A 26,700-nucleotide genomic window follows, 5' to 3' on the forward strand; every position below is an offset into this window, starting at 1 on the left:
CACATCAATAAATAAATTCACGGTTCATCGGAAGGTAATCACCAAGGTTTTTAACTAATAATAAGCCAGTAACTACCCCTATATATAAAAAAGTAGACAGTCTAGAATACTTTGGTGTTTTTCTGAGTTCAAACGCTAAATTACGTGCTGTACTCCGTCGCAATCACACCCAAACCCACTAAATTTCACGCTTATAAGTACACTCACACAAATTAAGAATACCATTTCAACCTACTAATTAAATGGCTCTCTATAAGCGACCATAAACATGTGTTTCAGTATCGAATCAATTTCTTTTTATATCCGTTACTGTCCCTTAGAAATTGTTTAAAATCTGCGGGCAGGCCACACCTTCGAAATGAAAAATTTGTGTCACAGGCGAGATTCGACCCCACGACTTTCGGCTAAATACGCCGCTGCTCTACCACTTGAGCAAACGTGACTTCGACCATGCCTCAAACTTCCCATTTCAATCAAAAAATCAAACTAAATCAACAAATACCCTTCAAGAAGAAAACCTTTTGACGAATTCTCTAAAATTATTAATTTTATTCACACATAGTTTATTTATTTTACAAGAACTCATAGTTTAGAAATTTTTGGAATAGTATTACCTCCTATTTTGTTAATTTGCCGATTTAACGTTTTTTATATAATAAATATCATTAATGTTCCTTTGATAAGTAGACAACTAAAGACTTGTTTGAATCATGAGATCAATTTCATTCATTACATTTTCAAACTTGATACTATTATATAGATACATTTCCCCATTTTGTAAAAAACTGTAAGTTATATGATATTTAACTTTTACTACTAATTGATTAATCCTACAGGTACTATTTAACAAAGTTTTAAAGTATGAATGGTGTTTAATGATAGTAAGCCAATGATTATTTGGAGATCGTGAAGTGCGGTCTGGTGTGACGTAGGTTTTAGAAAAACATTTTCTTTATCATGCCAACGTTTCGATCTTTATTGAGATCATCTTCAGGGCTCAAAGTGTTTGTTTTCCGTTAGATGTGTCATTCTTGTGAGTCGTGGGCACTCTCAACACGAATCACAAGAATGACATATCTACACGGAAAACAAACATAGCCCTGAAGTTGACCTCAATAAAGATCAAAACGTTGGAAATAAAGAAAATGTTTTTCGAAAACCTACGTCACACCAGACCGCACCTCACGATCTCTAAATAATCGTTTAAAGTATGGTTTATTGGCTAGGTAAAATAATAATGGCATTTATTATATTATGGCCCAAGACAAATTATCAATCATTCGTTTGCATTAAATAGTCAACCCCAATTAAATGAATTTATACTCAAACTAGTAAACACAAACAATAATTAACATGAAAACACAATTGGGCAAGTAATAACGGGAAACAATTGTTTCGTCACTGACTGGAGTGTCCAAACTTTAACGAACAGACCGGGCTGACAATTAAAACAGCTACTTACTGTTTTAACCCCAGGCAAAAATTTCTTCAAAAATCAGGACAATTTTTACATAAGGATTAAAGCGTTGAGTTAATGAATTAGTAGTTAGACGTGAGTGAGGGAACGAACTAGTTGAATAAAGAGAGCGATATAGAGAGGATGAGGGAGAGTGAGAGAACGATATTTTAATTAATAGGATATTCTCCTTTTAATTGTGAGGGTGGATTAGCTACGGGCCATAATAAATGTCTCCCTAGGAGTCATCCCTTAGGGAATTTATTTAAAAATTAAGGATTTAATTAAAGTAGGAGGGGTAAGCACAAATCCCCTGTGGAAGCGGCGTACGAGGGGAAAGGATGACACGGAACAAATTTAACGAAAATTTCAGGCAATTTCACAGCTTGTTAAAGATAACATCAGAAGAATCTCAGCAATGGGACTCCTAACGGGGAAAAAGTTTAAGGAATTTTTACCACAAGTCGCAAACAAGCGGCGTATCTAATTTTCACGAATATCAGATTTGCTTTAACTCACACACTTTAAATCACGGTGATAATTAATGAGATAAAGCGGTTTTAAACATAAATATTAAACTTTATGTAAGGTATTGGTTGAAATGAAAAAGTACCGTCATGAGCGGGATTCGAACCCACGAACTTTGGCTCGATTCGCCGCAGCTGTAATCACTTGAGCTATCGTGTTTTCGATCCTCTCGGATACCAACTCCCATCTCAATCCAGCTTTCGAATTTTCCTTCCTTTTTGCCATTTTTCAAATATCGTGTAATCACGATCCGATTCTCGGCGACAAATGCAATGGCCACGGAGAGCTCTTAGTAAAGAAATATATCGTTTTACTTATTAAAGCCATTATATTTCGTGGTCCGATTGACCAAATAATTTCCTTCAATTAATTAATCTTTCTGTAAGGTTTTGGTTGAAAAGAAAAAGTTAGTGTCACGGGCGGGATTCGAACCTACGATCTTGGCTCAATACGCCGCTGCTGTAACCACTTGAGCTATCGTGACTTCGATCCACCAAAGTTCTCCGTGGTCATTTCATTTGTTGCCGAGAACGAATCCTGTTTACACGACATTTGAAAAATGGCTAAAAGGAGGGAAAATTCGAAAGGTCGGTTGAGGTGAGAAGTTGGTGTCCGAGTGGATGAAGTCACGATATGTCAAGTGGTAGAGTATTTAGCCGAAGGTCGTGGGTTCGAATACCGCTCGCGACACTAGCTTTTTCATTTCAACGAATACCTTACACAAAGATGCCATTTTTCAGTGGAGTTCAATTCACTCCATTGAAAACTGCAAAAAGGAGGGAAAATTTGAGAGGTAGGTTGAGATGGGGTGTTGGTGTCCGAGTGGATCGAAGTCACGATAGCTCAAGTGGTTAGAACAGAGGCGCAATGAGCCGATGGTCGTGGGTTCGAATCCCGCTCGTGACACCAACTTTTCCATTTCAACCAATACCTCACATAAATATTAATTATTTGAAAGAAGTTTTATAGTCAGAGTGTGTGATATACTCTGCTATTTGAGAGCTATTGAACTTTCATCATGTATCTGTTGCCTACCGGCGATTCCTAGTTCATCACGGAATTTCATTAGTAGGTTTTGACTGAATATTACGGTTTTATTTGTAAGTTTCGATGATAAAATTTCTTAGTTTGCTAGTAGGTGCGTTTGATTAATCAATAAAATCACAATAAGGTTGTTCCTGAATTAATTTATAAGAATATGTGTACGTATAAAGTAAAATCGCAGGGAAAGGTAAAGAATATATTATGCAATACAATTCTTGGTCGTAGATTATTGAAAAATCGTTTTACCTTCTCTGTTAACAAGTTTTTCGTCCATTTAATCCATCATTTTTGTTATTGTGTAAACATTTTTGAATAAATGTTAAACAAAAATTGTAAGTAAACACAATTTTATTTTAATTATTTAATTTCTGTTTAAAATGAATTGAGCTCTTTTAGCAAGGGTTGTATCGCCCCTCTTCAGCACTTCTAGTGTAAATTGCACATCGAACATAGTTATAACATATGTGTGACTGCCAAGGGGGAAAACCTATTGTGCAGACTTTCCTAGAGGGGCGATTGCGCTCGATACTCGGCTTTCTTGCAAAATTTAAGGTGCACGGAGTCGATAAAAGTTAAATAAAAATTCACCCGGCAGTAACACTAATGTGATTTGATTTCCTTTCTCGCCCAGATCGTCTGCCGTTCCCGTCATAGGTGAGTTTAATGCTCCGGTGATAGCGAGGGCGGCTGAATCCAATTACTTAAAGCTGACTTCTTCCCCGGACTTCCTACTTTCGCACACAAACGGCCACACCTAAACACACACGGCCACTCGACAAGGCTTAATCCTTACAGCAATCTGTACAAAAGTCCGAGACGTTTTATTTGCAGAAACGAGCCGAGTAAGGGATTTTTACTTCCGCCGGATTTTGCAAAATATTTTTGCAAACATTTATACCGGATTAATTACTATAATACTCACAGTATAGCTTGAATAAGCTCAATTAAAGAGTAGTTAAAATTTGTTCATTTTACTAATTACCAAACTATACTTTTAGAATTCGGATCGTCTGTAAACCTAATGCTTACAGAATATAATATCAGAGATATTCACGATCTTTGTGTTTACTCTGTTAGGTCCTGTTAGATCGAGAAAAATGATGGCGTAGACTTGTACGAATCGGCTAGTTAACATTGCTCGATCTAACAGGCCAGGGCCGATGTTAGATGTTAGGGCGAAAATGAAGTCACTTTTCTATCCGTTAGGGCGTAGATAACCAACATGGCAGCCATGAATTTACCACCTGTGTTTTGTTTACACATATTTGTATTCTTAAATACGCATTAATTAAATCAGACCAATACATTTCTTTTGTTGATTTCTGACCTGTCCTTATACTCTAGACTGGGCTTTCAACTGGGACATGATAAATCCGTCCGACTCAGTCCAAACATATCCAAGGACTATAAATTTGAAACCGGAGGTCTCCTATCGTTATCAAAAACCTCTTTTTAAATTAATAAGACCTTCATAAATTGAACTTAAGCCTACAGTGTCTGTTTCAATGTTACAATTATTATTTTCCATTTTAGCATGTACAACCTCATTTATTCACCCTCTGAGTAATCAAGGCTCTTAGTCAATTATCACACCAACTGAAAAGTGCAATTTTTGCTAAAAGCTATTTGAGCGTCTTGATCTGTTACTGACTCTCTGCTTTTGTATGAAAACTAAGTCAGTATGGGTATTCACGATCTTTGTGTTAACCCTGTTAACTATGTTAGGTCCTGTACATCATCATCGAGAAAAATGATGACATAGACTTGTAAGGCTAGTTAACATTGCTCGATCTAACAGGCCAGGGTAAATGTTAGATGTTAGGTCGAAAATGTAGTCACTTTGCTATCCGTTAGGGCGTAGGTAACCAACATGGTAGCCATGAATTTAACAGCTGTTCTTTGTTTACACGTATTTTATTCTTAGATACCCATTCATTAAATCAGACCAATTTTTTCTTTTGTTAATTTCTGATCTTCCTTATACTTTCGTTCATAATGATACACCCCATTCAATAAAGTTGTAGGCTGTTAGACGTTGGGATACAAGTTAGGTATGTCGGCACGAATTGAAGCCTGTCATTTGGGCACTTTTGGAGTGCATATATAGCATTTTGAATGAAAGAGGTGATTAATTTTCCTTTTTTATTAACTTCTGGCATCTTATAATTAACACACAAAAAACCAAAACCAGCAACAACAAGCCTCCAAAGACTGTTATAGCTTTATGTTTTGTTCTACCAATCGCCACGCGCAGCTTTTCGGAAAAATTGACGTTTAACTTGCTAAGAAAAGAAGGGGGCGTTCACAATCTTACTGGACATTTCTCTAATCGACTTAACACATTATAAACATTGTGAATACTCTTATTGTCTAAAAGATCACGAAAGCAAGAGTGAACCTGCACGTCACAATTTAGATATTATTAAATTTCCCTTCAATTTAATATTTTATACATTTATAAAGAGCATTATATTTTATCTCGATTGTCAATTTGATAAATATTTTAATTGTTATTTAATGGGTATTAATAATCGAAACCTATCAAAAAGCCACACATATCTAGTATGTACACTTAAATAAAAAAATCAACTCAGGTTAGTCATTTTATGTTCCTTATTCCATTCACAGAAGCTGAAGATTCTAATATTATCTTCAATTAAAAAACAACATATGATTATGGAATGCCTTATAATGTTAAAGATTCAATCTGTGAACCTATAAGCGATTTGATAAATTTATATTTTAATGACGTACAACTTCCAGATGTTCTAAAATTGTGTAAGTAATTTCTATTTTCAAAAAAGGAAAAAGGGTCAACGAGGAGTGCTATAGATCCATCACAATCAAGTCAGTCGGAATATTATACAAGAAAAATTAAATTATTGTGGATTTCGTAGTGGGGCCATTTATTTCAGTAATAACATCAGCCAAAAAGTTATATGTGTGATTATGCCAATGCCAATTTGTTAGTTTAAGTATGACAAAAAGTCATTTTAGTAGTTTTGCGTGTCTAGTTCCTATGTTTTACCCTAGGCAACAAAATAATTTGCTATGAACAATTTGACATGGCATCACTATGACGTCTACTATACAATCTGAAAGTGTATAAATTTACGTACTTTGGGTGATAAAAATTATATACATGACATTATTCATGGAATTTTAAATTATGGAGCGGTTTCTGTGGTGGTGAGACCTGCATTTCAAGGGTATTTAAAAGGCAGTAGAATGCGATAAAAATTAGAGACTACTGTAAACCACTATTTTTGAAAACAAATATGACAACTGTACCTGCCATAAATATATTTTTTTAGTTTAAAGTTTATAAAAGAGGATGTGCATAATTTTAAGAAAAGAAGTGAAGCGACAAATCTGAAAACAAGATACTGACCTACCTGTTCCTTGATGGAACAAACATAAATCTAGTAATAGGCCTGAAATGTATGATCTTAGGATGTTTAAGTCAATGCCAAGCGATATTTGAAATCTGCCAACAAAACCGTTTTACTCTGTACTGAAGGACGGACTAATAAAGAAATTATGACAAAAGAAAATTTGACTCAATAATTAAATAAGTAAAGATATAAAAATATATAAAGTAAAAAAATAGTGTAAACTGACGTTGTAAACAATTGCACACTGTGACTACAATAAATTCATATTTATTTATGAATCGCTCCATTAAAAGACAGAAAGATTTATTAAAGTTGTGTATTACTTATTTAGGCTTGTATAGAATGAAATGAGGATTGAAAAATGAAAAAATTGAAAAAATCTTATATGAGGATTGAAAAAATAAATAATGTGCATGAATATAAAGATTTTAACATTATCGTGTCAGAAAAATAATTTATGGGCATTCTGGAAAAAGGATAGAGAGTTTCTCTGTATGTTCTGTCATGGTGGCCAGCTCTCTGAACAGCTTTTGTACTTAATAATACAAATAATAATGCATAATAATTATGTAATTTAATAACTTCAACAAAATAAGAGAGGATAACCACGCAAGAAAAAGATTTTTTAAATTCGGCTCTAACTTTTCATATGCGAGACATATTCAAAATAAATTACACCGTTCCGTTTGAAAAACTACAATTTTATTTCGGAAATAAATCATTTCGGCAGAAAATAATGAGTTATGCCGTACTGGTCTGTACCCATTGCATAAATGCTTCTTTCTAAAGAAATATCGTGAGCTGCAGCGCCTCGTAAAAGTGTACTGGGTAGCCGGACGCGTCGGACTGGAGGGCAAGGTTGCAGACGAAGAGGCGAAAGCTGGGCCGTCACGCCCTCCAGAACGAGTATCCGCGATCCGGCCTGATGACTCTGTAAGAGCAGTAAATAATGCTGAGGGTGGATGGCACTGCGCCTCTAACAGTATGCAACGAAAGGTAAGCATCGTGTTAACCCGGTTATGAATTCATGTTGAACCAGCACACGGCCACTACTAGGTCTGTCTTCACTCGCGGTTTTTTTTTTGTTAGTTGGTCACCGGTTCACCGACTCGCAGACCAAAACCCATCATCTACCGGTTGTGAATTGTCTATACCCTCCTCCACGGACACCTAGTTTTGGATCGAAACCTGCTCAGGCGTCCGTTTTTAAAGAAAATTTTCTCTGTGGGCCAAACTGATTGAAGAGTGCCACACTTTGGCCCCTTACAGGGGGCGAGTAGGCATGAACCCTGACGTAAAATGGTTTTTGGTTTTGGTTCCTGATTCATTTCGTAACTATTCATTTACCAGACAACGATAAGACCTCTCTGGGAAACTTCTTCTACAAGAGACTAATGACAAATTCAACATATTTGACCATATTTACTAAATACAATATTTTTACTTTTAAAAAACAAATAACTGTAATGAAAAACGTCATTTCCGTTTTATAAAGATCAGGACATAATAAAAAAATATCTCCTGACAATATTTTGTAACTGGGTATCACTTTTGTACGTCCAACGTTCTTGCTGTGTGTAAACAAGTAGAAATATCGTCTTTGTCGTAGCTCCGAGTTTTAACGTCCGCCTTGGGAGGACGAACTTGGCCGATTTAGTATCAGCCCGGGGAGCAAAGTTTAACCCCAACAACCTGGAGGGAAAATCTAGTTTAACAAACTTGTCTATACAATTGCTCCGTGGATCAGATGCATTGATTGTCATGATTGATTCAGACTGGTAGGAGATTCAAGGAGACACACTACCATTGGGTCTTCTTCACCCAATAACTTCAAACGTCTTGATAAAAAATGCCTTCCTATCCCAAACCCAAAATATAAATTTTATGTTTCAATGACTGTGTATAATTTATTAAGTCAAAAAGGAAATCATGTTTTTTACATATAATGTGCCGATTTAGACATCTCGAAAAGTTTGTTTGTAACTGGAATAACGGAAATGACTGAAATAGAACATGTGTCTTTACCTATGTCCTAACTTTATTAGTGTAGGTGCGACAAAGAGGTTAGGTTTTTACTTACTTGTACTGGCTTTTTTTCTTTGGTAACAAGTGAATAATAGCAGTTATCTCACCTGAAAAAGAAAGCAGTTTTGATACAACTTGATTTATTTTATTTTACCTGCTTATAATGACTGCATATATGGCGGTATGATAATCGGCAATTACCCAAAATTAAAAACTAGAGAAGTGGACGCGCACAACGTTATAAGCAACAAAACGGCAAGATATAATTAAATAAATAAAAAACAATGATTTTAACGCGAACAAAATTAATACGAAACTTTGTATAATGGATTTAAGTTTTTAGTTGAGATAAAAAAGTCAATGGCACGAGCGGGATTCGAACCCGACGTCAAGCGTCAAGCGGACCACGAAATTAGTGAATTTAATGATTAAAATTGAAGTATACTTCACTAAAGCTCTCCGTTGCCATTTCATTTGTCGTCGAGAATCCAACCCGATAACACGACATTTGAAAAATGGCAAAAAGGGGGGAAAATTCAAAAGGTGCGGTTGAGATGGGAAGTTGGTGTCCGAGTGGATCGAGCTCAAGCAGCGGCGTATCAAGCCGAAGATCGTGGGTTCGAATCCCGCTCGTGCCATTGACTTTTTTATCTCAACTGAAAACCTTAATTAACTGTAATATATTAATTGGTCAAGCGGACCACGAAATTACTGAATTTGTATAATGGGAAAACATTAAAATCGGAATCGTAAGGAGAGCAGAAAAATGATTTAAAAAGTCCCGTTGGTTTTATATATATATANATATATATATAATATCGATATTTATATTTTTTTGGCTATTTCAACCAGAAAATTAAGTTGACTATCTGAATCGAATAAGCAGAATAAGTAAACCCTGTGGAAGATTACTCTAAAATTGCGTAGAGAGTAAATTTTAAAAATAAATTTTAAAATTTTAATGACATTCGTTACACCGAGCATATTTAGGATGTATAGCGTACTATTTGTCTAATAGACGACACCAGCGATTTTCTGTACTTCTAACTCGTTGTCGTGAGACGAAACTTCTTGTTGTTTGTTTTCTTCTACAGTTCCCATTTGTTAAAAATCGTTTCGCTATCCTCACAATGGTAAAACGATTAGGATGCTATGCTGAACAAAAGAAAGAAATTTTTTAATACTTACTTACTGTCAAGGCTATTGCGTTTTGTATTGACAAAATTTAACACTTCAGTAGAAGGGCCTGGCGATATTTAAGTTTTGAGGGTACTTTTGGTATCCTATTATGTATGGTCCGTTCTACGCGTGGTGAAAAGGCTCTGGAACTCATAGACGCATGTACGTTCATATGTAAAGTGGAATAACCTAAGTTTGGCTGGTCTTAGGACATTAATATTCAGCTGAAGACCGGTCATAATTCATGCTAATATATGCATTCACATTAACACACAACAATTCATACTAATTAGCACGGGGGTTTTACGCCCATAATCATCCTAAAATATTATATTTAACTAACTCAGTTTCGTGGATTTATAGGAAACTCTATACACCACTAGACTTACACAAACATGCACTAACATTCAATCTAATAAATACAATAAAAAATATACATTTGATATTACACTAGTACCTCCCCCATTTCACTCTAAAGGAAATTATCCCAAAAATCCAGAGTAATTTAGTAGATTTGAGGTTTCCACCACTCTCACTGAATCTATCACGCTAATAAATACATTTAGTTAGGATCATAAAATAATTAATCTAGTTCGGTGGGTCTGTGAGGTACTCTATATTCCGCCAACAACCCACCCATTCCCTCATGCTAATAAATACATTCTTTCTTTATAAGAAAAACAACCTGTGAAGGGCAATCAACTGCGACCAAATGCATTTTTCCGCTTCAGTTATGCAATCATATTTTTGCTGCTATCACTGCCGTGCCATGGATAATTGGTTAATCAGGTGATTTCAGTGCGTTAGACTTGTGTGGCCAATTCATTTTTTGTACATGTTATCCATGGCCCACGGCTTAAACGTCGGCTTTACTTCTTTTGATTTGTCGGTTGTTACAGCCCAGAAGTTTTGCTAATATTCTCAACATAATTTTTTTTTTAAATTTATTTTTTATTTATTTACGAGGGTTTGAATCAGCAGAGGTCATATTAACCCTCGGGGTGTCGGTATGATTAACAGCTCATTTGTACATTGCAGGGCTGCTGGATTCAAACCTCGTACCTTTATCTTACAATGATGAGCGCCGTGTCAACGTTTAACCGTTCCAGCTACCGACTCGACTTTAAATTATCGTTAGTAACAATTCTGGTTAAAAGTGGTACAAATGGATTAAAACGTCTAAATTTTGGACAATAGCAGTAATATTTTGCCATATAGAACCATATTATTAAAACCCGTAGCTCTTTGCTGATTTACTAAAACTTTTCATATTTTATGTAGAGAAATTTTAGAAAGTATGCCACGAATTGCATTTGTAATAATTATAATATTTAATACGGATGAAAATAAAGATGTTTGGCAAAAGTTGCTTGGAAATGCTCCATTGTTAAACGAACCAACCAGCCAAAAAGCTTTGCTACATCTATCATATTTCTATGCTTAAATTGTACTCTAGTCGGGCAGTTTCGTTAGCCTGGATCGTAGCATTGGAGTAAACGATGCTGAATGGTCTTTCAAAGGCGATAACGAAGCCGGTTACGGTGTTACAGCCCGCATCCCTTTCTCGGAAAACGGTTGTAAGTTACCGAAGCCAACTAACTATGAGCGTTTGTTCGACGCTATTAAGAGACCAATTATAGGTAACACTAGGTTACACAAGCCTTAGCAGGCCGAGTTCAATAATAACCGCTACAAAGCCAATTTTGGTCTCACGGGCACCATTGTTGTATGTTCTCGCCTTAGTATATTCACATATAACAACCGACTGTATGTACTGTTTGTTTAAAACATTAATAACCCTCATCGGATAATAATTTAACCGACAAGTCATGAAATATGCTTTATCTTTAAATTACAAAGAGGATCGAGTCTTCCTCGAGGCGAAGCTGAAATTGTCAAATACTTAAAACTTATTTCTATTCTAACGGTTTTCTACCATTCAGAAATTATTCAGTTTCAATTTGAAACCTAGATTTTCTCCATTCTTATTTATTTATTTTTAAGTTTTTTCGAGGTTTCGCAACAGCAGAGGACATATGAACCCTCAGGGTGCCGGTTTATTTGAAAAAAAGCCCATTTGTAAGTATGTCGGGTTCGAATGCAGGGCCGCTGGATTCGAACCCGGTACCTTTACCTTACAGGGATGAGCGCTGTATTAACATCTAAGGCTACGGTTTCTATGGACGCCAATTCTGATGAAATTTTGTTCTGACGAGTTCGCCCGAACAAACAAATACTTCTTTTGAGAGTGTTTACTTTGGCCGCGAAGTGCATGTCAGAACACGCACATTGTCGTCAGAACCTATCGACCGTCCAAACGAGTTTGATTTTTTCGTGCGTTCTGAAGTTCAATTTAGGCAGTTTTGATCTTTCACCCTGGATATATACATAAACTGATCAGCCTTGTTTTTGAGAATCGGTGTTTGTAAGACATGAACGACAAAAAATATCACAACAGAGATATTTCTCGGGCAAAGCGGGAGAAAGTTGCTCAAGCCATAATTGGTTATTGATGATAATTGACTGTATTTTATTCTAATGTATAATTCTTTTTATTTATGGTTTTTGGTTAGTGTCACGAGCGGGATTCGAACCCACGACCTTCGGCTCAAGAGTTATCGTGACTTCGATCCTCTCGGACACGAACTCATCTCAACCTACAACCGTTCGAATTTTCCCACTTTTTGCCATTTTTCAAATTTCATTTTAATTAGTATGGTCAATTATGACCGCTAAACATACATTGATTAATATGCATTTTTTCTCTTCTCTCCCTTATCGTCTCTTGTGGAAAATAAGTAGTTAACATGCTCTGTTTTCTCATCACCTATCAATAATAGCTTAATCAACGTACTTTCAAGAAAATAAAACTTTTTAAATTCGTCCATTTAGCTGGAGGCAGAAACGTACTGACCATCAGAAAACGCGCAACCACATTGTTCTGACTAGGATTTCGGACGTACTCGTCAGAAAGAAATTTCGTCAGAATTCGCATCCATAGTAACCAAGGCTAAACTGTTGCGGCCACTGACGACCCTCCATTCTTATTGGAATGCCTTAATGGCTTACATTGGAGTTGAACGTGTTTTACTAATATTTGCTCTTAGGGGTCGCGGTAGCCGAGTGGTTAAGGCGTCAGACTCTCGGCTAGTAGATCCCGCGGTCGTGGGTTCGATCCCCACCGTCGGCTCTGGACTTTTTCTGACGCCTAAGGGGACCCGTGGCCGCAATTGAAAGAAATTGGCACGGCACTCATCAATGAAAGGAGCGGGATCAGATCTCAGCGACCCTGAATTTGGTCCGTTCAAAAATGAGTTACTTCCATGGAAGAACCCGGCACACGGGGGGAGATTCACACTTGTGTTGAGAGCACCCAAAAAATGGATCCGGGGATAAAGTACAAAAAAAAAATTTGCACTTTGATTTAACAGCTTTTCCAGATAACATAAACCTTTCTGAGTTAGCTTGTCTTATTAAATATTTTAATGTAGAAAATTTAATTAGTGAATAGACTTCGACAAATATAGATATTCTGTAAATAGTAGTCATGATTGATCTTATTCTACAGGGATTCAATTTTTAATTTAACTATCATAAAGCAATAAGTTTCAAAATTGTAAAAATATGATCGTTTTTCAAATTAGCAAGATAGCTAGAATGGAGGACTAAGAAATTTCTTTAACCGCCATAACTAAAGCGCTTGAATAAATTAAAAAACGGAATAAAACTAAATTCTCCATATTAACGGGCTGTCGAAGCGTAAGTATAAGTAAGGTAACCCCAAGCTGTAAAGTTAATAATTATTAAATTTATTAGATATCGAGGTCCGTTTGACCAAATAACATCTTTAATTGAATTAGTCTTTATGAAAGGTATTGGTTGAGATAACAAAGTCACGAGCGGGATTCGAACCCAGCTAAATACACCGCTGCTCTACCACTTGAGCTATTGTGACTTCGATCCACTCGGACACTAACTTCCCATCTCAACCCAACCTTTTAATAATAATTATATCATCGCGGATATTTACCAAACGATCTTTCAGCTAAAAAAAAATTTGCAAAAAATGTGATAATATGCTGGATTAAAGGTCATGCAGGTATTCAACATAACGAAACAGTGAATGCATCGGCAAAGGAGGCCACTGTATCTGGTGTATCCCCATTAGTTGAAAATTCCTAAAACAGACGGTACAATTTTTTTCAACCAATTGTGTTTCATTTTCTATGGGATAAATAATGCAGCTCAGCAACAGCTGACGAGTACTATCGAGCTTTATTTCCAAAGCTTAAAGCAAAACCGTGGTTTTCGGAAGGAGGTAGGCAAAAGGAATTCTATTCTATTATTTTCAGAATAAAAACTTACCATGCCATGGGGGAGTTGTATGCATAGAATTGGAATAAGCACACCAACTGCCCAACATGCGACAACCCATCAGCTATGAAATACTAGAAAGCCCAGAGATAACCAGAGGAAACAATTATTGGATGATTTGTATAGTGATCCAAGTATATTTGGCCCAATAATTCTCGAAACGCTGTTGACAAGTAACAACATGACAGTTTTGGATTTATTTTACGAATTTCTTACGAATCAATTAACATTTCTTTTTAAATTCCGGAAGAAGAAAGAAAAACAACAACCCACCTATAATGCAGATAACACTTTAAAAAAATCATCTGGCAACATTTCCAAAAGAAAAAGCCAAGGGGAAAAAAGAAAAAAAATTCTTTCTAATTGTCCTTCTCCTTTATCTTTTTATGTAAAAATGTAATATAATATTATTCCATTACTATTTTCCATAATTAAGGTTCCAAAGTTTAAGAAATCATTATAAAGTCTTCATATAACACACCTGGTAGAATTTATAGTGGGTTTTATTGAGTCCTTCATTTTAAAGAAAATTGTCGAGGGAAATATTCACCGCTAGAATAAGCGATTGGGTGAGGGGCGGAATTAAAAAAAAGTAACGTAGTTCGTTTTTGTCACAAACTCTGTAGGATAATGTCATTTAATAAGCGTAAAATGTTTTATTGTCGCTTAACCCGTCTAGTCAAAGTATTACCGAATGGGCGAGACCGGTGTTTCTAGGGGGATGATAAAAAAAGAAGCCATAGTGAGGGTTAAGACATTGTTTATTACGCGGATCATAAAACTGTCTCTTTATTACATAAACTTATTGCTTCCGCTGGGCGGTCCGTTTTATTCATTTCACCGTTCTCACCTCGGCACCTGTCGAGTAGATTTAGCATAAATAGCATTAAACACGTTGAAAGGATGAACGAAAATAAAATAATCCCTCTTCAAACAAAAGCTCATTACGTTAATACACTTAACAGAAATGGAAACCTTACGTTATATTTAGCACGTTATTTTAAAACAACAAATTTTATTCCAAGTGTGAAGAAAGTGAAGTTATAAGCTTAAAAAACTGGTTATTCCTTAAAGTTCTTTTTAAAGTTTTTACGGAACAATAACCTATGAATTTAATCTGGGGTGAGTGTATGACGTCTGGAGAGTAAAAGTAACTTATTAGCGAGAATGGAGAGGGTTCGACCACGTCCCGAGGAATATCGAATACTGTGGAGGAATTGACCAGACTTTTATATTTGTATAAGTTGTTTATGTTAATTTATTAGAAATAACGTAATTTATTAGCGTGAAAGGAAGGAATATTGAGTACTCTGGGATAAATATTGGACCTTTGAAGAGTAAAAGTAAGTTATTAGCGAAAATGGAATAACTTCGACAACGCTAAAAATATTATATTCTATATTTGTATTGGGTGTTGTTTTTATGTAAATTTGTTGAAAAAAAGAAAGAAATTAGTAGCGAGAATGGAGTGGGTTCGGCCCCACCTCAAGGAATATCGACTACTCTGGGATGAATATGGGACTTTGAAGAGTAAAAGTAAGTTATTAGCGAAAATGGAATAAGGTCGACAACGCTAGAAATATTATATTCTACATTTGTATTGGGTGTCGTTTTTATGTAGATTTGTTTAAAAAAAAATTTAGTAGCAAAAATGGAGTAGGTTCGGCCCCGCCCACGGAATATCGAGTACTCTGGGATGAATATGGGATTTTGAAGAGTAAAAATAAGTTATTAGCGAAAATGGAATCAGGTCGACAATGCTAGAAATATTACATTTGTATTGGGTGTCGGTTTTATGTAGATTTGTTTAAAAAAAATTTATTAGCGAAAATGGAGTGGGTTCAGCCCCGCCCAAGGAATATGGAGTACTCTGGGATGAATATGGGACTTTAAAGAGTAAAGGTGAGTTATAAGCGAAAATGGAATAAGTTCGACAACGCTAGAAATATTATATTCTATATTTGTATTGGGTGTCGTTTTTATATTGATTTGTTTAAAAAAAATTAGTAGCGAGAATGGAATGGGTTCGACCCCGCCCCAAGGAATATCGAGGACTCTGGGATGAATATGGGATTTTGAAGAGTAAAAGTAAGTTATAATCAAGTTATTATATCAAGAACTCTGGTGATAGCAAGTTCAATATAAATATAAAATCGTAAGTGTAAAAACTAAAATCTCTCTTCCTTATTTGTCCATTAAAAATTATCTTTATATTTAACGAATCGGAAAAAATTTTAAACTGCTTTTGTATCTCTAATTTTAAACAGTACATGTAAGTCTGAATTGGAAATTATTAAATGGAAATGTTTAAAAAGGGTACGTACTCATTTTAACTGCATAGGGAGCAAAGCCAGTCTGGGCCGATAGTAAAATAAATAAACAAATGCTGTTGAAAAATAGTTTATAAACTTGATTACAACCGGTGTTATTGCATCAGAAGATTTTGTTTGTTTTTCATCTGAGTTTATAACTTAAGATGTCATGAAGCCTAAGCACCTTTAAAGCTTAGGTGAAATGTCGATCGAGAATAAACTTAGCATGTGTTGATCGTCCATACTTCTTTTATACGTGAAAATATTGATTTTTGTAATTACGTTTATCTAATAAAATCGTAGTTTTTCATCAACGCAAACAGAAAAGAAATATGGAAGAAATTACACGTTGGATTTTTAATCAATGTAAGGAATGAGAGAAAAAGGCAGTTTTTTTGTCAAATTTTTATATATTTTTTACTTAAGAAAATATCTCTTCATATATCTGGCATATTGGGTTCACTGTTTACCGTAAAATTGTTTAATGAAATATAATGAGAGAATAATTTTTAATTTATTTATGTAAGAAAATACATAAATATTACATAAATCTATAAAGCGTGATTTAAATATAAAACTAAATCATACATTATTAGCTTATATAACAAAACTGTGTGGGCTTATCTGACGTTTTACTTGTCAATTTATGAACTTAAATCAATTTTTTTCGAAGAAAAAGAAATATTGCTTGTAATGAATCAGAGAATAACCCATCCACAATTTACACTTTTTACAAATGTAATTAACTTAAACTTACAATTTCATATTAGGTTATAATTGTACATACATGTATGCATTATGCAATGAATTTACTATAATTTTATTTAAATAAAATTGTTATATTTTAATTTTTTTAAGAGTTTTTAATCGATTGTATGTTTTAATTGTAATAAAACACCAGCTATACTTTCTAAAACAAGACATTTGCTCGAAAAAATCCCCATATTACTAATAAATTAAATACAAATATTATCACAGTAAAATATACACCAATTTTACCGTACGATTTAATTATTTGGCGTTGTTATTTTAGAGAATAATTCACTATTTTTCGTGGTTCGCTTGACCAATTATTGGTAAAAAAAGGAAAAATTCAAAAGGTGTGGTTGAAATGGGAAGTTAATGCTCGAGGGGATCGAAGTCACGATAGCTCAAGTGGTAGAGTAGCAGCGTATCAAGCCGAAGGTCGTGGGTTCGAATCCCGCTCGTGTCACTGACGTTTTTAACTCAACTTAAACCCTTAATTAATTAAAGAACAATACTGATTTATTATCAGTTATTTTTTGTAAAACAATCCGTTAAAGTGATGGTTTGGAAAAATAAGATTTTTTCACAAAAGTTTTAAAACCTTTTAACACTATGGATATATCTGAAGTATTGATTTCACTGTTAACCGTAACGACAGTAATTGATCAATTTAAAAAAAAAAACATTGTTAGAATTCGTTGTATCCTTTGTAGTAAAAAAGAGAATGCATTTAATCTAAGCCAAACTCTTCTGGTCCCACTGAAATTGTTACCGAATGAAAAAGCTGAATTAATTTTTTTAACGTCAGTGAATTAAATTTGATATTTACATAAAATACAATTTCTTTGTGTCTTATTATTATATTAATTTCCATCTACGAGAACTAATACAAGGAAATAAGTTCCAACCAAGGCGCATAGTATACAATACCCACTGAACACGCCGTCGTTGCCGGTCAGGTATAACTTCTACGCCGTGAAATATTAGAAGAGTTGGAATTTAAAATGACGAAATCGTTCTAAAAAAAAGAAATTTTTTTTTCTGCTTTCGGAAAATTAGAAAATATAGTTTTAATAACGTTAACCCAAATTTTTCTGTTAACACTAGATACTGGCTAGTATCTATATAAATAGGATGTGTTATTCCTCATATAATTTTGTTGGGTTTAGCCCCTTTTAAACTAGTAATATTCATAAATTTTATTTTATCCTAAACTGTACATTAACGTGTTTTAAAATTTTCAGTTAAAAAGATATGATTAATACGTATTTACTGGTATTTATTGCTGGTTTTATGGGTTGTTTAATCCCAAAACTGTATACAAATAGCGTTAAATAAATTTATTTTCTTCAATGACCGATGATCCGACATCACCTTTATATGTTAGTGATGTTGGTTGAAAAAAGGCCAACATTTCATCAACGACATTATGTAATTTTCCGATCTAGGTGAATGGGAGGTGGTTCGAATCATTTGTCATTCAAACTGTGGTTTGGCTACCAACGCAACGGTGAGAAGCCCTCGATAAATCAAGATGTCCAAAGACAATGTAACTCCATAGACCTGTGATTGATTATTATAATGGAAGAAGGATGAAGAAAACAAAGGCTACACTCAGTGAATTCAACCCCTCTTTTTAAAGTCTCTCTTATAAACAGAGCCCTTAGGCGGCGAATAACTTAGCCATTGGTGAAAATTAATGATCACTTATTCTCCGTCGCCAAGATCTGTTTTCACTTTAGGTAATGGAAAAGTTGCAACAATTTTCCGATTCGCCAATCTTTTAAAACGTGTCAAGGCCGAATAGCCTTTTGGCGATCGTTTTCAATTAACATTTTTACAGGCAACAATATCAAAATATGACACAAACGCAATAAAAACCCCACGTGCTTTTATCCTACGTGTACAGGCTCTAGGAAGCTATGGGTTTGACGGCAAAGGTCCATTTTTATGGATCTAGCTAGATTGCATATCATAAAACCGCAAAATCTGTAATAAATGACGCATGCAGCACGTTTTCCTAGCAATTTTTCTAAACCCACTGAGCATAAAGCTTTATTTTACTTAGTTCACTTGAATTAAATTAAATTGTATAATATTTGAAAGCAGTATTTCAAATACTTCCACAGTAAATACATATGTCTGTATATTTTTATACTTTTTAAATGATTGATTCAATATTTTTGGATTTGCAGTTTTTGTAAGAGTCCATGCAGAGCGCTAAGGGTGTGTGTAAACTGTTTTTTTACTTAAACGTTAATTACATTTTACAAGAATTTTTTACAAATAGATGAGTTATTACAGTGATTTTCTGGCGTCATCGGAAGAATTTATTTGGGACTTTAGTATTCTTAATTGGTTCGCGATTGATTCAAATCATGACCCTGACACTAATGATTTTATTAATTTTATCCACTTTATTATTGTATTTATTTTCTTCCCTTAAGTAAATTTCAACAGTACTTAATATAAAGCATGCTATCACTAAACGAAATAAGGCCAATTTGAAAGAAAATCTTAATTTCTTTCCTAAATATTCTAGACATTTTTATCAGGTATAAAATAATAAGGATTATTAAAATAGCACGTATTAAAGGATTAGCTTGTAAAAATTCAAATCAAAACTGGTCAGAAAATGCAACCAAAATCTCCAACAGGGAGATTTTGGGGGAAAAAGAACAGCCTGATAATTCCTTAGTGATAAGGGCACAAGAAAATTTTAGATAACAAAAGGTAGAAACATTGGACATCTGCAAAACCACATATAAACCACAAAACTACCCTTGTGTGAACGAAAGCAAACACAATCCTCCATCACAGAACTGATAAAAAAATACAAAAGCTTTTTTTCTCTTTTTTCTTTGTTTTTACACTTGCCGCAATTGATTCGCGTAAGTAAATTTGATAGCACAAATGCAGAAATGTATAATCTCCAGGGCGCTAGACACGGTGAACATATGCTGAACCCCCCCCCCCCGCACCAACACTGGCAAACTAGCTGCTACGATTACAAGTAGAGCTAGATGTAATAGTCGGGGTGTAATATACTGCGCCATTTAGGATCTATCGTATCCCCCGTTCTCTGCCTAAAGCACACCGGTCACATTGTACATCCCAAAGCACTTTTTCCTGCGAGCAAGTGAAGCACCTCAGTTTGTTAGTACGTGTGTTGGTGTTTCTTCTGCCTTTTTGCAAAATCTTCTTTAAGTGTCCTGTTAAGAATCCCGTTAGAATTCGCTGTTTGCTCCTGCTTCCTTTGACACATTCTGTAATTACTTTTCTACCGAAATATGTTAAGAGATTCTTGGATTGCCTGTGTCCAATGAGTAAATTCAACTGTTCCTTCATTTTATTTTTGTCGTTCTGTCTGAGATACTCATTAATAGTGTGGGTTCCTATGACACAAAAGTTTCCGGGTGCCATCAGCGGTAGCTGTTACAATTTTTATTTTTTTTTATTTTTAACAATGGATACCAGGAACCCTCCTGAGCACTGCAGTTGTACAGCTTATTGTACTTTATCTCTGGATCCATTTTTTGGGGGGGGGGGCTCCCAACACAAGTGTGAATTTGAGCCCCCGGTGTGCCGGTGTTCTTCTATTGAAGAAACTCATTTTTGAAGGTGGTTGGGGCCAAATTCAGGGTCGCTGAGATCTGATGCCGCTCCTTCCATTGATGAGCGCCGTGTCAATTTCTTTCAATTGCGGCCACCGGTCCCCTTAGGCGTAAGAAAAAATCCCGAGGGGACGGTGGGGATCGAACCTACGACTGCGGGATCTACTAGCGGAGAGTCTGTCGCCTTAACCACTCGGCTACCGCGGCTCCCAGCTGCTACAATTAGAAAGGGCTAAAGGCAGAGGAGTGATAGCACTATTTACAGGTTACTGGCATCTGAGAACATACATGGGTTTATTCAATGAGGACTTCATTTGTAGATTATTCAATGAGGAGGAAAAAATAGCTACATATCATCTTCGAATATAAAAGAACTGATCACTGAAGTCATTACCTGTGATAAAAAAAATTATAATTATATCAACGACAGTGACAATAACCTAATCCTCCTTAAAAAAAGTCAGGACCGTTGCATTGAACTATGGAACTAAGAAAGTACAGATGGATCGACCTGCTGTTGAACAACTTGGAAAAAGGATCTTCGCTGCGGTCACAACAGAATTCTGTTAAGACCTCACCGAAGATCCTTTTTCCAAGTTAAGGAAGTGCAATAAACCATAGTCTGCAGTACTTCGGTAAAATAAACTCCCACTTTCTAGTCTCCTACCATCATCATCATGCTATTAATGTTTGATCAGGTGATATGTTATTTTAATGTTTAACGTCATTGTATCTAATAGCAAATGTTTCAAAATTGTTTATATTTAAATTGATAAATTTTATGTCCTTGGTTTAACAAACAAAACATATTCCTTGAAAATTCGACAAAAAATTTTGTTTTACGTTCATGTTGCTCTCATCGGTGATCGTTTTTTAATATACGCATAATTACAGTGTTTCAGACTAATCACGGGTGAACAATGAATTAGAAATAACTACGGTTTTCGGGTATAAATCGATTAAGCCTGCTGAAATCACCCCGAAGTCTTACTTGATAGAATCCAAAGTTGTAATGTATCACAAAAGCTATTTTACTTGTATCGCCAGGGTGGAAGTTAAATTCCCCACAGAAGGGCAAACGATTCTCAAAGATTTATTCAAGACAGGATTCGTGGGAAATTCCGGTAAGCCACTATAAGCGAGCGGGCCGTAAATTGTCTATTTCGGCCTACGAGATTTTTCCATTTGAAAGCCACCCGCTAAGCCCTAATTAGCTATTCCCGGGGCCTACAGTTCAGGAGTGGTCCTGAGTGTGTACTTAGCATATGTATGCCTCATGTTGCTTGAATTAGGTGCGCCCCGTGGGAGATTGAGCTACTTCCATCGAGAGCTTTCCACAACTACTCGAGAGCTACAGACGCCCGGAATTAAGGGCATCAATTTCAATAAACAATTTCCCTTCTAATGACAGTAATAACAACGAAGAAACTTTTCGTAAACAATTTTCGAAACATCTGTGATCTAATTTACACATTGCGACCGATAAAATGTTAAATTAGATTTTTTCTGGATTTTTCAATAGAAATTTTTCACCCTACAGTTTTTTTACACAATAAATGCTAATTATGTATTAAAAGAGATTACGGATGAGGTATTTTAATGAAAACAGTGCTACGGCAAGTTATTGATTTATAATTATTGGTTGGCTTTTTACTTCATTAATTTCTTCAAAGATGGAAAAACATTAAATTGCTTTTTCATCAAATCTTTTAAACTTCAATAATTGTTTTAAAACTATAATTCTTCATACATTTTAAACTTGTGGTTTGAAGTATAAAGAAATTTTTTATTGAGATAATATGTGACCACCATCTGAATAAGGTTGATGGATTGCTAGTAATATAATTGTTCGTTTAATGCTACAATTAAGTGATGAAAGTATAATGCAATAAAAACATATTACATTTTATCAGGACAATTTTCTTTATTATTAGCTGTTAGTATCTTTATATCACATGATAATCAATTTGGTCTTTGTGCTAGTTTAGTTTATCAATAAATGAAAAATTCCGCCTTTTGTAAAGTACGAATTACAGCAGGCCTATATTTCACGGCGAAGAAGTTATACCTGACCGGCAACGACGGTCTGTTTAGTGGGTACTGTATACTATGCGCCTTGTTTGGAACTTTATTTCCTGTTATTAGTACATGTAGCTGTAAATAATAAATAGAAGACACAAATAAATTTTGATTTATGCAAATAAAAAATTTAATTTATTTAGATTTAAAAAATTAATTCACTTTCACCGTTCAGTAGGACCGGAAATGTTTGGTTTAGAGTAAATTAATTATTCTCACTTTTTTTTCAACGGATACAACGATATTCTGGGTCTACGAATTCAAGAAATGTTTTTGGTTGGTTTTTTTACCGCACGTGAATTCATTATATTTGTATTTCGCGATGTCGGCTACAACAAAAATTCGAAAATAGCAATGCATATTGAAAAGAAAAAAGTTCTTATGATTTACTTGTAACGATTTCCATCGCTTTAAATTTTCTGAATATTAACAAATGAACAAGAATTTCGCGTTTTTACTCAGTTTAATTTTTAGTTTGTGAAATTCTCGACTGGGTTTTGGATAAACACGGATTTTAATTTTCCTTCCAACTCAGTCTTATTTGCCATTTTGGTTTTATTCCGCTAAAGTTTGTCATTGAAAATGGAAAATGGCACCGTTCTTTTTCTATCGCCGAGTACCATCGATTTGGGATGTGTATGTGTGTATTTTCTTGTTCAAGTACTTTGGGTAGGTATACAATGAAGTCAATACATCAGATATATCCATAGTGTTAAAAGGTATTAAAAAATTTGTGAAAAAATCTTGTTTAGAAAAAATCTATTTGTTACAAACTATCACTTTAACTGCTGCTTTACGAAAAATAAATGGTAAATCATACGGTAAGCAATACTTCTGTAAGTCATTAGTTTTGCCAGTTTTATCCTATAGAGAAATGGGGATATTATTTTAGAAAGAATTAAGCTTTATGTCAGTATACTGATACGTGACTTATTAATTATTAATAAGTTAAAAAGTTTTTATGCGTTTAAAGTTACGGTTAACTTTCTTGTTAATGCTTTGTCAATCGTTGTTGAAAAAAAATTCTTGTACTTTCCATAATGTAAATAACGAAAAATTTCATATTCGGATTAGAGCTTACACTAAATTTGGTAGTGGTTGGGCCTGATCACATGTCTGTGCAGTTTTCTTTAAGAACAGTAATTTCGTCTTTTTTTAATCTTTATTTTTCTTTGTTCGATATCGATTTCGGGAGCTTTAGTCTTCTCCCTTCAGTATTATTCTCTAAAATAACAACTCTAAAAAATTAAATCATACAGTAAAATTTGTGTATATTTTGTTATAACATTTATATATAATTTATAAGTAATATCGGCATCCTTCCGAGCATATGTCTTGGTTTGGAAACTAGGGCTGGTATTTTATTACAATTAAAATATACCATCTTACAAAAATTTTAAATATAACTATTTTATATAAATTAATAAAGAATAGACTTCCATTGTATGATGCATACACATATGTAACGAAATATAAAATAGTAAGTTTAATTAATATCATTTGTCAACAGTGTAAATTGCGGCTGCAATAAATATTCTGTATATTTTTTTCCTTCGAAAAAAATTGAATTAAGTTTATGTAATTGACAAGTAAAATTTCAAATAAACCCACACAATTTTGCTACATAAGTTGATAACGTATGATTAAGTTTAATATTTATTAAATCCATTATATTCCGAGGTCCGATTGACCAAATAACTTCTTTCAATTAATTAATTTTTATGTAAGGTATTGGTTGAGATAAAAAAGTCAGTCACGAGCGGGATTCGAACCCACGACCTTTGGCTCAATACTCCGCTACTCTACCACTTGAGCTAACGTGACTTCGATCCACTCAATATTTACTCCACACTTTAATATTTAGAATCACGCTTTATTTATTTTTGTAACATTTATATATTTTTCTTACATAAATAGATAAAATATTAATCTCTCATTATTATTCATTAATTCACTACTTTCGCGGTCCGCTTGACCAATTAATACATGACAATTAATTAAGGTTTTTAGTTGAGATGAAAAAAAGTTAATGGCACGAGAGGGTTTCGAACCCACGACCTTCGGCTAGATATGCCGCTGCTCAACCACCTGAGCTATCGTGACCTCGATCCACTCGGACATCAACTTTCCTTCCTTTTGCCATTATTCATTAAACAATTTTGTTACGGTAAAGAGTGAACTCAATATGCCAAACATATCAACAGTGTTAAAAAGTAATGAGAAATATGTAAAAAGAATTTTCTTGTCCACTATAACTGGCCATTTAAGCAAAATCAATGAATTAATGATAATTAGATAAACATAATACTTGTGTAAGTTATTGTTTGTGCCAGCGGTATGCTATAGAGAAATGAGGATATTATTTTAGAAAGAATGTTATTGTTTATATAGTAACACTATGATGTATGAGTGTAAAAATATGTAAATCGGATTTATACATATGTAATAACTAACTTTTTCTTTCGTCCTTTCCATGTTTTCAAATGGGTATGTAATTTTTTTAAAATATTAATCTGGATACAACGAAGTTCGGTTTTAACGTTCTGATTCGCTTGGTATTTTGAACATTTTTATAAGGGAATAAACTGCATTTACAATCGATCTGGATGAAAAATCATAAGTGTAGGAAATTTTTGATAGGAAAAAAAATTTTCAGGAGCAAATAATCAAACATTGTTGGTTTGCTGAAGCCGATAGAAAGGAATGAAAGCGGAAATGGGTGGAGAATTTCATGAAGTGAGAAACGGAGTAGAGATAAAGGGTGAGAAGGACCTGCTGTCCATTTACGATATTTATCAGCTTCTCAGCTCCGTCGTTTCCCGATACGAGCGGCGATATGTCATCAGTGTTTGTCAAAGAGTCATAACGGGCTCGTTTAAGGTTTTCGTCCCATTTCCTTCAAGTTTTCTTTTCTAACTGGAACGGGCCTGAACGTCCGAAGTGAATCAAGCTGCGAAAGGCCTGCACTAATCTCTTGGTCTCTGGGAGTTAATCCCTCTTTCAGTTTCTAATTAAGGGATGAGCAGTACAACAAAGTCGTCAGATTAATCTTGAAGCCGCCTCTTGATCCAGATATCGAGAGCTTTTAAAGAAAAACTGTCCGGGATTTGTGGTGATCTATGACGACAGATCTGGTAATTACGCGACCTCCCCGCCTGGCGCCCCTGCTCTTTTGGCTCTCGCTCCCTACAACTCCTACTTGAAAGTAAAGTATCAAAACAAGATTAAGGAAAGGGGAGAAAGAATTCGGTAAGGGGAGAACCACTTACTTTAATACCCGCCGGTTTGGCGATAAATTCGACAATAATGGATCAAATTTCACGATCTACGCTCATGCGATAACTTACGTATACGCGTTAACAGGACATTCAAATGATAATTGATAAAATCCCGAGATGAACTCCCTTGAGGCCTATAGTTTACAAAATGGAAATAAATTGTCGTTTCAACTTACCTATATTTTTAATAAAATGTACATACTTCTTTATTGTATATAAACATTATAATTATTTGCCACCATTTAAATTAAATAATAGTTTGCAGTACAATATAGTACAATATATTATATATATTTTTTGTTATGTTTGTTTTATTGTAGTTTTCTTCTAAACGTTTAAGTTTTGTATGTAGAATTGTTATTGGTGTGTAAATGTGTTTTTGTTTGTACATTCATGTTTTTTGTTTTTCCGTCAAGTATTATTTATTCGTATATTTATAAGTTCTCCAGCACGTTGTGTTTTCATCCTTTTTGTGAGTTGTCTATTAATTTGTATATTAATTAATTAGTTAATAATTGTTTCTATTGTGTTTGGTTCGTAATTGTGATGTAATAAGTTTGTGGCGTAATTTGATTTCCTGTCGTTGTCGGTTGAAAATGACATGTTCAATTTTTCTTGTTTATTGTCATCTTCCACCGCATAAACCACTCCTAAAGGAACGTGAAGGTT

The sequence above is a fragment of the Cimex lectularius genome, unplaced genomic scaffold (genome assembly GCF_000648675.2).
Source record: "Cimex lectularius strain Harlan isolate CLEC.00 unplaced genomic scaffold, Clec_2.1 scaffold228, whole genome shotgun sequence".
Taxonomy (NCBI): Eukaryota; Metazoa; Arthropoda; class Insecta; order Hemiptera; family Cimicidae; genus Cimex; species Cimex lectularius.